Source organism: Cydia fagiglandana, chromosome 19 (genome assembly GCF_963556715.1).
Source record: "Cydia fagiglandana chromosome 19, ilCydFagi1.1, whole genome shotgun sequence".
Taxonomy (NCBI): domain Eukaryota; kingdom Metazoa; phylum Arthropoda; class Insecta; order Lepidoptera; family Tortricidae; genus Cydia; species Cydia fagiglandana.
The window spans coordinates 4,215,528-4,229,844 of NC_085950.1; positions in this window are offsets into that span (position 1 = coordinate 4,215,528).

Below are 14,317 nucleotides of genomic sequence, written 5' to 3' on the forward strand. Positions count from 1 at the left end.
AGACGGCAGTGTGTGGGAAAATTTAGTACGCTTTTTTGAGAAAGTTAATCAGAGGCTGAAGGCGTTATAAGTGAGATTATGATCGTAGCCGTGAGCTCCCCGCGCACATTTAATATGTAATTTTAATTTTGTTGCACAACTTATTTATTTCTTAAACTTTATTACACGATATAAGAATTACAAATGGCGGACTTAACGCTTTAAGGCATTCTCTACCAGTCAATGATTGTACTTACCCTTAAAATGTTGTACCTGTTTTAAATTGTATTTTGTAAATTACGCTTATTTATCATTATTTCTATTCTGAAAGAAAGTCAGAAGATCCTCAGAAGCATGCTACGATTGCTACGCGCTACGACGTCGTAGCACACAGCCCTACGGTGCGTGTAAAAATGGCTTTAGTAATTAATAGACAATTAAAAAGATATTGTGTATTTTTTTTAATAAAACTTATTTAAAGTTCTGAAATTTTAGCCAGCGTGATTGATATATAGTTTTTCGTACTAATATTTATATAGTCTGTCAAGCCATTTCAGTCAGTAGAGAAATGGTTACCGTCCCATAAATAGCTAATTTGAATTTTGCGCCTTTTTCTTCTGACAAAGTTGTTTGATAGACTTTATATACTTTTAAGAAAATTATACGAAGCATGTGGTAACATTAACCTTACAAATTACTTTTTTAAAAGCACGTTAATATACATAATTAAACAACTGTACCGCTATTCGGAACCTAATAATAATATTGAGAGTGGCAACACTGTGTTGTCGGTCGTATTGTCCTTTTCTAGCATATACGTCCCTCTCTCTCCCACACTCCCACCACACAGCAGTTTGCTTTTTGGCGGTTGTCGCAAAAACAAATTTCCAACTCATTGGCTTGCTGTTTTTCCATCTGGAAGGTCGTGAAGCTAAACTGCTGGTGAGTTTTTGAATTTGTACCCCAGTTTAGCTGACTATATTGAAAAACAGTTTCTAACGGCTTTTGCCGTTCGAAATAAATATTTAAATTTTGTGTCCTTTAAACTATCTAGCAAATAAAAACGATCCGGAATAATAATGTGTAAGTTTTCAAAGGCTGCCTGCGCGCATCGTGGCTATGCTAATGAAAATACTAAAACACATAATGTTAGAAAACACATCGAGCTGGTAAAGCGTGCACTTGTCACCATTAGAATTTAATTAATTTTATACCTACATTAAGTCTCTTCTGAGTCTTATTAGTTTACTTAAATCTTTGTGTGTCTATAGTAACGGTTGAAATTATAACACTTAAATGGTGATGTGTGGAGGCATACCCTTCAGTTTTTAAGTGATTTGTGTTTTCGAATACGAAAGGATCGGATAGTTAATACGTGTTACGTAGAACTAAGTATTCAGATAGAAGCTTATAGACGTGTAGGTTTTATCTATCCAAGTATCCATCAGCAACTTGTCGTTTTATCCCGTTCCGGGTTAAATATAATATTGCAAAATGAATTTTTTGGTAATAAACTTGCTGATAAATAACGTGTACCCGCTTGGGAGTCGACGAAGCCCCGCTTCGCGGGGCTTCTATTTCCGCTCTGAGGGACACAAGGTAACGAACAAACCTACATCGCAAGCATTGCATTTATTTTTGTGGAAAGTGAGTACTTCGGCAGTACGTAAACTTAAATCTGACTAGACAAAGAGAGAGATTAGCATGGCTCTGCGCAAGAATGTCATGGAAATCCTTAAGTATTTCGCTCCTTATCTACCAACTTATATCTCTCCAACTAGATCTTTGATTTTGAAAAAAAAAAAAAAAAATGTTTAAAATGTAGGTAGATAGGTATCTTTTTAAATAAATAACAGGTACTTACTAACAGTTTAAAAGGTTAAAGAAAAGAACTCTTGCATGTAGTTGCTATATGTGCTTGTATTATTTTGGATTTGAATAACTTCATTATTCTATATGTAACTACATACAAGAGGGTCAATCTTTAAGCCTATTACCTACCTACCTACATAAATAGTACCTATATACACTTGTAAACGTTTTAAATAAAATCGGAAGCCTGTGACTTGAAAGGGCATTAACGATATGGGAATCTTTAGATTGATTCATTGACGAAGACGCATGGTTTGCTTCATTCATATTGTCAAATTATATTCGCTAACTGTAGAGTTAAAGTTTAGTTATGGCAAATCTGCGCGTCACCGTGAATGACACTTTCTAAAAGTGCCTATTAAAGTAAATCCTTTCCCCTTGTCGAGCGAGGAACTCGCAACTAAGGGAATATTACCCATAAACTTCATTTGAATGATATTCTTAAGCCTATGTCTGTTATGGTTCCACCTGCGTAAGGTGTGCCTAAGAGAATCTTTTATTCAGTCACAAACTAACGTCAAGTTATTTGTGATGAAACCAATATGTTGTGTACCTATCTAAGCCTGCGCAAGGCTGCCATGTTTCCACCTGCGTAAGGTGTGCCAAAGAATCTTTGATCCATTTACAAACTGATGTCAAGTTATTGATGATGATATTACAACCTATGTAAGCCTGCGCAAGGCATGTCAGAAATTTAAATGATATGGTCATAACACAGGCTAGACCACAATTATAAATATATAACAAAAATGAATATGGCTATACCTCCTCTTAGAGAAAGTAAAAGGGTTCTAACAAAATAATGTTCTGGGTAAAAATCAGTCGAAATAGGCAAGGTTTCGTTATTCGAGTTTTCATTTTTGTTGATTGGTAAACAATTGGTTTGGTTTTAAATTGGTTTTTTAAGGGTCCCGAACACCCTATTGGCTAAACCCAAAATTGGACTAATGAACATTTCTAAAATTATAATATAATAGGTATAAAATAACATAAGATTCCAGGCCTATCTCGACTCATTTTTATTATAAAGATGAAAAAATCGTTGCACCCTAATACTTTTAAAATTGTGGTCTGGAGACGCTAAGCCTCATAATGTGGGTGGCATAGATAATACTAAGAGATTTAGTCACCTAAATTCTACCACAAGCCCAGGCACAATATTGATAATTAGAATAAGGTGTGGTCAATCGTCCAAGGTCCAGATAACTACTCTGTGGACTCTAATTAAATCAGGCTCACTTAAGCTCACGACACGACATAGCTTACGGTTCAATTCTGAAATAAGCTATGTTTAATATCACTCATGGTGTGAAAATAAAATTACAAGAGCACAAAGAGTCTGCTCAAGGTGTACAAAGGGTTCCGTTTAGCGGCCCTATGGATATCTAAAAATCTTTGAAGTCTATGCCTGCTATGGCAGACTAGAAATTAATATAAATTATATTTGCCTCGAGAGCACTGGTTTTTCAGTTAACATGTTTAAGAGTACCTACCTATGAGGTACACGATATAACCAAGGTTACCTATTTAATTGTTATATTCCTGACTGGCATGGTATAGGAAAATTGTCATGTGCTGCACAAGCATGTTAGAAATAAAAATATACAAAACTGACCTAACGGGGCGTTTATGAATGATTTATTTTACACCTTTATGTCTGTCTTGTGACCCTTGAAGATTTGAACCACCTTGATCGTAAGTGCTCCTATGCACAGATTAAGTTTATTTTAAACTACCCATGCCCTAATCTCAAGGGCACGCGCTTCTATGCACGGACCAAATATTGTTATCACTATCATTATTCATCATAGTTTGATACTATACGTTTAACAAATGTACCCACCGTGGAATGTAATGTACCCACGACATAAGGTTTTTAATAAACAGTGACTTAATGGTTTGCACGAACGGTTCTAACTAGTATAACTTCGGCGGTCACGTCTAGGGCATGACCCTCTAGTTATCAATTTATACAAAATTATAGCATTGTGATACGGTTTGCTTTGCACAATAAAAATGGGAAACAGGCCTTGCGAAAAGGCGAAGCTATTTTGAAACGCGAGTACTTTTCGAAAATACATTGTAATAGATATAAATATGTCTTTGTCGTGGAACAAGTACACCCAAACAAATGCAGTCATCAAAACTCTGCCAAAGAGTTATATAGTCTGTCTATACAGTGTAACCAAGGCATCAATGCACATGAATCTCTTGAAACATGGTGGATCAATTAATTTACACCCTGTCTGTGTCTTGCTCCTACCAAATCCACAAGTTAAGGACCTCAACCTATATATAGGTACCCTTCTCGCTCGAGACCTGTTAAAAAAAATGTACACAATAATTTCATGTAGTCAAGTGTCGGTAAACTAGGTCCACACCACTTAGCGCTATCGTGAATATATATGCAAGAACTCTGTATATTGCCTCCCAGGAGGCGGGACGTTATTAGACTATCCTATATAGTAGGCCAGAGATATAGTATACAAAAGTACACTGGCCCAAATTCAGAAATATTATATTTCAGAATATATAATAACATTTACAATCTTGCTATTATTGAAATATAAACAAGGTACAATTATCCTTAGTTCATAAGGAGGATAATATACCTAAATATCTAATAGATTCGACAAAGTGCTGATTCTAGCATTGGATGAAATAGGTCCCTCTTAAAGGGCCTCTGCGCTGTTGGCTTTGGGCCACGGGCGCCCGGCAAAAGGTCGGGGACCCCCTGGTTTCGCACAGTTATTGCAAATAATGTAAAATCACGAAATAAGTACATAAATTTGTATATCGGTTAAAAGCACCTATGCGATGAGCTAGGGTTTCGAATTAAGTATCTTATTCCTTATAATTTACACACTGAATATTCAGAATTAAGCAATGTCTATGAATAGTTTACAGAAATTAAGCCTCTTTAGCGGTCAGAACCAATAAAGTTTCAAGGCTTATGTCTACCAGTAGGCACCAGATAAAGTAAACCACTGAGAAATTACTCTTACTACATATATACAAATTAATGAGTAAAATTAAGGTTATGATAGCTAAACATGAGTTTAATTAGAATTACTCTGCAAATATCATTGATAAAGTTCTGTGGCAATTCTACATTAACCATTTGACCGCTAAGAACACCAAAAAGCGTCATAACTAGTGCTCACAGCGCAGTGAACACATGAGTGTTGTGGCTTAAGCTCTCAAAGTAACCTTCACACTTTCAAGTAAGTAAGGTTTATTTAGGTACATTGACTCGTGTTCTCGTTAGTAAAGCCAGGTAAAGCGTTTAAAAGGGTTAAATGCATTTTATAGCTATAACCTATAACAAAGTATATGGCTTACAGTCATTAAAGAAATTTAGTGATTCTCTATGACATTTCAACAAGTACCTAATTTTATTAACTTTGTGGTGATAGTGATATAAAGAATAATTAAAATATTCGTCTACTTAATCCCGAGGGATTCTGGAAATAAGAAAGGTCCTGTCCTTGTTATATTCCTGCAACTGCTTACTTTACTATTATAGATAATTACTATCAAATTTGATAATAATTGCTACTTATAAATAAAAACTACTCTAGTACTTTATTATTTTTATCTTCTCATACTTGAATTACATTACTCCTTATAACAGATGTTGTATGCTCCTTGAAGAGTAGACTGACCTATCACATCTTCTTTTACCCAGTTTTCATGTAATTAAGTACCAGTATAGCACCCTTGTGGTGACTCACTTATTCTTTTGAACATTTATAAGTACATTAAGTACGTATATAAAATGCTAAGTTAGAATCATAATATAATGGAATATCAAATTGTATGCTTTACTAAATACCTCTCTCCTCACGGGTGTTAAAATAAAGGGTGTACTGCATAATTAATTAAACAATCATAATATAATAATATTACATATACATAATAAGTACATGTATAAATCACATTGGCTTGGCGTCTTCCCACCACCAGGCGATAACAAACACGTCTCAATATTATTATTAGGTTCCGAATAGCGGTACAGTTGTTTAATGACAGCGTTTTACACAAAAATAAAACGCTAATTAAATAACTTACCCTATTCGGAACCTAAAGTTTTAATCCTGCCTGGTGTAAATATGTATAATTTTGAGACAATGAGTTGGAAATTTGTTTTTGCGACAACCGCCAAAAAGCAAACTGCTGTGTGGTGGGAGTGTGGGAGAGAGAGGGACGTATATGCTAGAAAAGGACAATACGACCGACAACACAGTGTTGCCACTCTCAATATTATTATTAGGTTCCGAATAGGGTAAGTTATTTAATTAGCGTTTTATTTTTGTGTATAACGCTGTCATATAATTATTAACAACCTGTAAAGTAAAGCCTACACATATCGACCGTCTCCAAGGGTATTATCATGCCGGGTTAAAAGGCATTTTTATTAAAATTATAGTAGTTGTCGTGGCATATTGAACGGCGCGTATTTATGTCACAATCTGACTGGTCATTGAATATGCGATGGCGATGGAATCGGCAGGGCTGTGCCAGAGTGAGTAAATAAGTTTTTGGCAGAAAAATCATTTTTGGTGCAAGCTTTTATCGCTGACTGTACTTTTTTTTCCACAGGCAACTAATACTCATCGAGACAATTCTAAAAACCCCAAATTCACAATTAGGTTTCGTTGTTTTATCACAGAGTTCCTATGGCCACCTCCGGTCTCCATCATCAGATCAGCTCGATGACACCATAATATTGCATTGTCACCCGACTTACGTATGTATGCAAAATTTCAGCTCAATCGGAAACCGGGAAGTGGATCAAATTTAACTTGCAAGATTTGATTACACACAGACAGACAGACAATAACGGTCAGGTGAAAGTAAATAAATGCTTGTAAAAATATCAATGCAATTTTTTATCATACAAGATAAGACCGGTACCATTACGCAAAAAACGGCAAAAAAATCACGTTTGTTGTATGGGAGCCCCATTTAAATATTTATTTTACATCATCAGTGAAAATTTTAACGAACCGTGATAGATAGACAGATGATTTATTTCTGTTGCCACTATAACAACAAATAATAAAAACAGAATAAAATAAACGTTTAAATGGGTGTACCCAGGCGTATATGGCGCAGGGTGTATCATGAGATATAGCCTGGTGACAGACAGACAGACTTAGTAATAGGGTCCCGTTTTTACTCTTCGGGTCAGTACCTACCCTAAAAAACTTAAAATCTTACTAGAGTCTGGCTAGCCAAAAATTGTTGACAGATATGTTGTTGTTGTATGACCAATTGTCTATGATTTAAAAAAACCGGGCAAGTGCGAGTCGGACTCGCGCACTAAGGGTTCCGTACCATAATGCAAAAAAAAAAAACAAAAAAAAACGGTCACCCATCCAAGTACTGACCACTCCTGACGTTGCTTAACTTTGGTCAAAAATCACGTTTGTTGTATGGGAGCCCCATTTAAATCTTTATTTTATTCTGTTTTTAGTATTTGTTGTTATAGCGGCAACAGAAATACATCATCTGTGAAAATTTCAACTGTCTAGCTATCATGGTTCGTGAGATACAGCCTGGTGACAGACGGACGGACGGACAGCGAAGTCTTAGTAATAGGGTCCCGTTTTACCCTTTGGGTACGGAACCCTAAAAAAGCTAAAAGTCAGTTGTAAATTTTTTTTTTCAATTTTACATATTTTATATGTATAAAACTTAAGAAACTAGAACCCGTTCTGAGCCATGCCGGGTCCAACGGTCCCCATCACACTAGCAGCGTTGCCCCGCTGTCAATTTATGTCATTCATTCAAATTGTTTGCGGTTTATAAGGGGTTTATTTTAAATAATATTCATAATGTTTATGAATATTAATGCATTCAGAATGCTGTTGGGCTTACCTAGTAGATGTAGTGCATCTGGCATGTTTTGCGAAGCTAGAACAGACGGTTTTACGGCAATCATGCGCAAGAAAATAGCATCTCTGCTAGGTCGAGTTAGAAGCAGTCCCAACAGTATTCTGAATGTCATTGCTGACAAATATGATAGCCCAATTCTCGCATATTGGATTGGGCAAATTAAAGCGGTGGCAACTAGCCCTTATTGATAATTAATTAATAATTATGTACTTATGTACTTATTCCTAATACTAACCTCTAGCTTTAAGTTTAATTTATTTGTTTTCATTTCACTGTGTTACTAACAACTATGAAGCCTGTGTTCTTCGAAATAAAGATATTTTATTATTTTATTATTATACTGTGTGAGGTTCGCAAACTATTATTTAATCTCGTAAATAATTATGACAATGTGCGAAGTCGGCGTGCAGTATTGTATAACGAAAAACTGCAATGTTAACAACTCCTAAACAAATGTAAACAAATTAGGAGGTTGGTGCTCTATAAATATTTTGATAGGCATTTAGCATATTTGGCATAGTAGGTACTTATGTATTTTTTTTGGTGATGGCATAGGATTAATATTACGGTAATCAGTAATCAGGGTATTATTGAGCTAGGTCTTATTTAGACTACATTTAATTTTTCGCCTTGTTACAATGGTGTATGGTGAGAAAGTGTTAACTAACATATGTGTTTATCGTTGACTGTACTTTACATAGTGGTAGAAATTATGTGAGCTGACTTTGAGAGCACGTCAACGTATATTTAACTTATATTCTTAGGTACCTTACGTGTGCTCAAAATATCAAAAATATTTTCTAGTATCAAAACTATAATTCCTACTAAGTGTGACCAGCCCAAGATTTTTTGAATTTCGCGCCAGACATTTGTGTAAAATTTCAGTAGCCAAACTCTAAAGACAAAACATAGGCACAACCCTAGCAAACAACCATGGACACTAGTAATGGGGGTGCGTTCATAAACAATTCATCCCATAATCGTTATTTTCCATAGAAGCACAGTTGCTTTACAACCATTAATCAATTCCGGTTTGAAAATTCATAGAACGCAGCCGTGTACGCCTTCACACTTGTTTATAATGATAGTAATGATACTGTAATTATACAATTTTGACGGTTTTGGAGCGAGTATTATACAGGGTGTTTGGTACTTACATCGTTTGCCAAATTGAAACGGCAGATAGGTTGAGTCATTTGCTATCTTCTCAGGCCTAAAAAATTATAATTTGGCGCACATTTTTTTTTTCACTTCAATGCTAGTTTTTCGTAAATTTCAAATTTTTACTTGCGTAGTAGTAAAAAAAAAATGGTCAATTTTGTTTTTCTAGGCCTGAGAAGATAGCAAATGACTCAACCTATCTGCCGTTTTAATTTGGCAAACGATGTACCAAACACCCTGTATATTATATTCTTTGGAGCGGACTCTACAGAAATTAACGGGTATAGTCTGGCAAGCGAATTTGTCACAAGTTAATTTAACATTTTAAATTTGCTTAATTTCAATTGATCTGATTTAATTGGATTGAATGTAATTTAATTTTATTCTTATTTCTCACTACTAACCTATTTAGTTATTATTTATTAAGTCATATGGTTCTAACAAATGATGTATGTAACGTCTGAAATAAACGATTTCAATTTCAAAAGGCGCGAAATTCTAATTATGTGAGTATATAGTAAGTACCTTCGCGCATTTTTCAAATTTGCCGTCTATTTTTACTGAAATTTAGATATTTGCGGTAGGTTGCTCCCTCTCACTCACACTCGCTCATCCTATACGAACACACACGAGAGGGCATGAGTTGAACTGACACCTAGCTGTATTGTTTCAGCCGGGCGCGTGCTGTTTCGGTTGTTAACTGTTTTGTGACGTCACAGCTTCGGGTGCTGCTGGGTATACAAAAACCGGGCAAGTGCGAGTCGGACTCGCCCACGAAGGGTTCCGTACCATAATGCAAAAAAAAAAGAAAAAAAAAACGGTCACCCATCCAAGTACTGACCACGCCCGACGTTGCTTAACTTTGGTCAAAAATCACGTTTGCTGTATGGGAGCCCCACTTAAATCTTTATTTTATTCTGTTTTTAGTATTTGTTGTTATAGCGGCAACAGAAATACATCATCTGTGAAAATTTCAACTGTCTATCACGGTTCGTGAGATACAGTCTGGTGACAGACGGACGGACGGACAGCGAAGTCTTAGTAATAGGGTCCCGTTTTACCCTTTGGGTACGGAACCCTAAAAACTCGCTGGTCAGGCGTAATGGCACAGAATAAATAATAGTACTAGGTACAGAAGACTCACTCCCTAACAAAACGCGTCTGTTACAATCAGCACAGATATGGCCGCTAGGTGGCGACAGCGCCACGCGAGGCTTATGGCAAACCCCAAAATTGGGGCGGAACGGATGTACTTCTAGCTACCTGTAGCAAAGCGACGAAATCGCGGAGTGAGCCACGCCTGGTAATGGGGACTAGGTAAACTGCTGCTGGGGGTGGGTATTGTATAGTTGGTCAAACCAATTTGTCAGTCAGTAAGAACCAGAAAAACTATATTCATCCTTTTCTTTTTGGGGGCTAGTACTAGTGTAAGACAAAGATAGTATGATTCTCTCTGTCTTGAAATGAGACAGTCCTTTGACAAACTATAGTAATATGTACTAATGAATTGTGCACATCTTAGGATGTACCTTCTACTATACTGATGCGACATCGGAAACTTTCCAAAATTTCGAGATTTCTAAACGGTAAAATTTCGGAAACATCTCAATGTAAATCGAAATTTTCTTTGTTCCTGTGAAAATTTCCGAGAACTTTACGAATTTTATTATGCTGCCATTTGTTGCAAGGCCTGTAGAAGCCTTAATTTATCATTTTTTTTCGTGTGTTCTCGTAAACAGAAACTTTTATTTTGACAATTCAATTGTTTTTACGTAGTTTTTACAACGGTAGGTGTTGTACCTAATATTGTCTGTAAAAGCTAGCGTCAGTTGTTTAAGTCAAATAGCACGCGCGGCTGATAAAACAACGCTTGTTAGCTCAACTGCAGTGCGGTTGCCCATGTTGCATTTGCGCCATTTTTGACAAACTCCTGTATACATATACTCTTTTTCCGACTGAAGCAGCAAGCTTTATTTTTTATATTTTTGATGTGTGAGGTATCGCGAGGGATTCTTCTGGGAGGGGAGGTCTTGATTCAGTGCGCAAATCCCGTGCGAATGCTTCGCGCAGATATCATTTTCGCACCTCTGTTTCGCGCTGCTTTCCGATTTTGGTCGGGTTTTTGTCCCGCAAAAAAAGTTTTTAGATTTGTTTAAGTGTGAAGAACGACATTATTAAAATCTTGTTCCTTTACTTGTTTTTGTGGCCATTTTGATCGTCTCTTGTTAAGCTGCATGGCGTCAGTTGTTTCTAGTCAAATAGCACGCGCGGCTGTTTATACGACGCTTGTTAGCTCAACTGTATGCGTTTTCGCCATTTACGTCAAAACAACACCATATACTACCGTAAAATGACAACGTAACGCTTGGTACAGATGTGGTGCATAATTGTTTTCCATCGTATTTTCACGGAAACGTTCGTATTTGTCATGCTACTTCAGTCAACGTTTCAGTACTTTTTGTACCGAGACCAGGGCGTGGCTCACTCCGCGATATCGTCGCTTTGCTACAGGTAGCTAAAAGTCCATTTGTCGACCCCAATTTTGGGGTTCGTCATAAGCCGCGCGTGGCTCTGTCGCCACCTAGCGGCCATATCTGTGCTAATCGTGACAGACGCGTTTTGTTAGAGAGTGAGTCTTCCGTACCTATATAGTACTATTATTTATTCTGTGCCGAGACTGACTTAAATAGCAAGACACGCTCGTACGTTTTTCGTGAAAATACGATGGAAAATATTTATGCACTACATCTGTAAACCGTATATGTATAACTATATCAGTCTACCGAAAAGAAGGTATTCCTCCGAATATAATGTTTTGTTTCTCGATTTTTATCGATTATTTTTGCTATAACGTGACTTTAGATTCGTCTAGACAAGGGGCCTGACCAAATTGTTAGTCAACATTTTCAATTTTTTAGCACAACTTTGAACCCAAGATTTTTACCACTAGGGTAATTCGCCAGTAACTGGCCACTTAGTAACTGGCCGCCCTAAACTAAAAACGAATTCTAATATTCGCCTATAATTCATCATCACTTACTAAAAGTGGCCAGTTACTGGCGAAGTACCCTACACACATATAAAATTCTTGTTTCTTTACCTGTGTCCGTTGTAGCCGAATCATTTTATTCGCCTCAATTCAGGGGCCAAATTCGACAAGTACAACTGTCAGATTTCGCATCCACGTCAAATCAACAGTTGATTTTATTGCATACTGACTATACTGAGTGTTGATTCCATCAACGGTGGATAATATCATCTGGTACAACCAAAACTCAACTCTAAACTAAGGGTGGTTCGGTTTGGTTTGCTTGTCACCCTAACTGTGGATTGTTAATGTCAAATTTTGACATTGTACGTATTCGAGAACTTATGATTTTCCCCACATCAACGGGAGATCAACACGATACGTCAAACGTCGCTTGTCGAATAGGGGTCCAGGCGTCTGTTTTTGAAGACAAATAGCGCGTGCGGCTGATAAAACAATGCTTGTTAGTTCAACTGCTGTCCTGTTAAAGCGTCTACAGACGTAACAAACGGCATGGTAAGGTAATAAAGGTACACGGTATTTTTAAAGTTTTTATTCGCTGAAATTAATCTCATATTATACCGGGCGTGGCCTGTAACACGAGCAAATAATTAAAACATAGATTGTACTCCTCAAACGGTGACACTTTTGTTCAACAACTTTAAAAAATTATGAGGTAGATATATAGACTCCCTATTTTTCATACAAAATTAATATTATCTTCAATGGACGCCACCGCCACGCCATATTATTGTGATTGACGTTGCTTGTCACGCCTTAGACATTGCGTCTTAGAATAAACTTTAAAGTGTATTAAAAATCAAATCACAAGTTATTTTTAAAAGTCGCTGAACAAATGTTGGTCAGTATGAGGAGTACAGCCTTTTAATTTTTTGTTCATATGACAGGCCACACCCGGTATTAGTAAGAAAAAGTGACCAAGGCTGGAATCGAACCAGCGTTCTCCTATCGAGGCATCGCGGCAGGTGCCTGGTCCATTAGAATTCAAATATTGACTAAAAATTATTTAATTTGTTCTAATACTTCTAATAGTAAGCTTTTATACGTTTAATTTTAAAATAAAACTTTACTTTATACTTATTAAGAAAATTAAAAATTAAAGTTTCACTAGCAATTGTGATGGTTTTTCCTTAGAAGACTTTAGATCAGCGGTTCTTAACCCTTTTCTATCCACGGACCCCTAGGAAATAAAGCACAAGTCCAAGGACCCCTTAATAAAAAAAATCAGCAATATACTTCAGACCGGTGAGAATAGGTGAGACTGCGGCGGACCCCCATGCATATACCCCCAGGGGTCCGCGGACCAAAGGTTAAGAAACACTGCTTTAGATTAATCTTATAGTTCGTTTTTTTGCATTAGAAAGAACTTCAAAGAAGGTAAGCGATCTTGGCATGTCTTTTAAGTGAAAAACGCTTTTTAAAAAGCAATAACTATTACTTATGAAAGCAGAAGAAAATAAATGATCGTATTAGATTAATAATTGTTACATATTTGCCGTAACTTATTTTTAAAATGTGTTTTTCAATTAAAAGACACATCAAGATTGTTTACCTTTTTTCTAATGCTAAAAAAATGAACTTAGTCGGTACACTCTTGCCAGAGTGGTCGTGGTCATCATTGTGAATCTCGATGAGTGATGATCTTGCTAATACGGCGCCATTCGTCCCGGACTGCAGTTTTCCGGGTACATTCGTAAACCGAGCACTTAGTTGCGGCCTTGATCTGGTTTGTCCATCTCATTGGTGATCTACCACGTGGCCTGGTGCCTTCGACCTTTCCCTGCACTACGAGACGCTCTATGGAGTCATTACCACGACGAGAAACATGGCCGAAGAAGGTCAGAATGCGTGAGTCCACTGTGGTTGATAGGCGCTGTCTGATGCCGAGTTCTTTTAATATGGAGTCATTTGTACGAAACTCTGTCCACGATACTTTTACTAGGTCAAGTCAAAATTAGTACAAGTACCTAACATGTACTAAATAGTACATTTTATATCATATTAATGTTTGATCCGGTCCAGGGCAGACCTGTCATCAAAGTAACGTGGTACAGATCCCTCCCACGCGACGTTTTACTACATTTCCCAGTTACGCGGCTTGTTTTCCGCCGACCATCTGGCCCCGTATTCCGATCGCCTAGAACTAGATCGATCCGTAACAGTGGCTTAGCGTGAATCAATCTGAGCCATGTGCGAAAAACACATCTGCGAGTCCCTTTTCAATGTGTTTTCATAAGGCAACAAAAAGGTTGGCTCAGCGAGGCCTCCCTAAGTGCGAGGCCGGGAGCGCAGGCCTCATTCACTAATTGCCAGATTTGCCAGGCTGAAACAACTTAGTACTAATACTTCAATGAA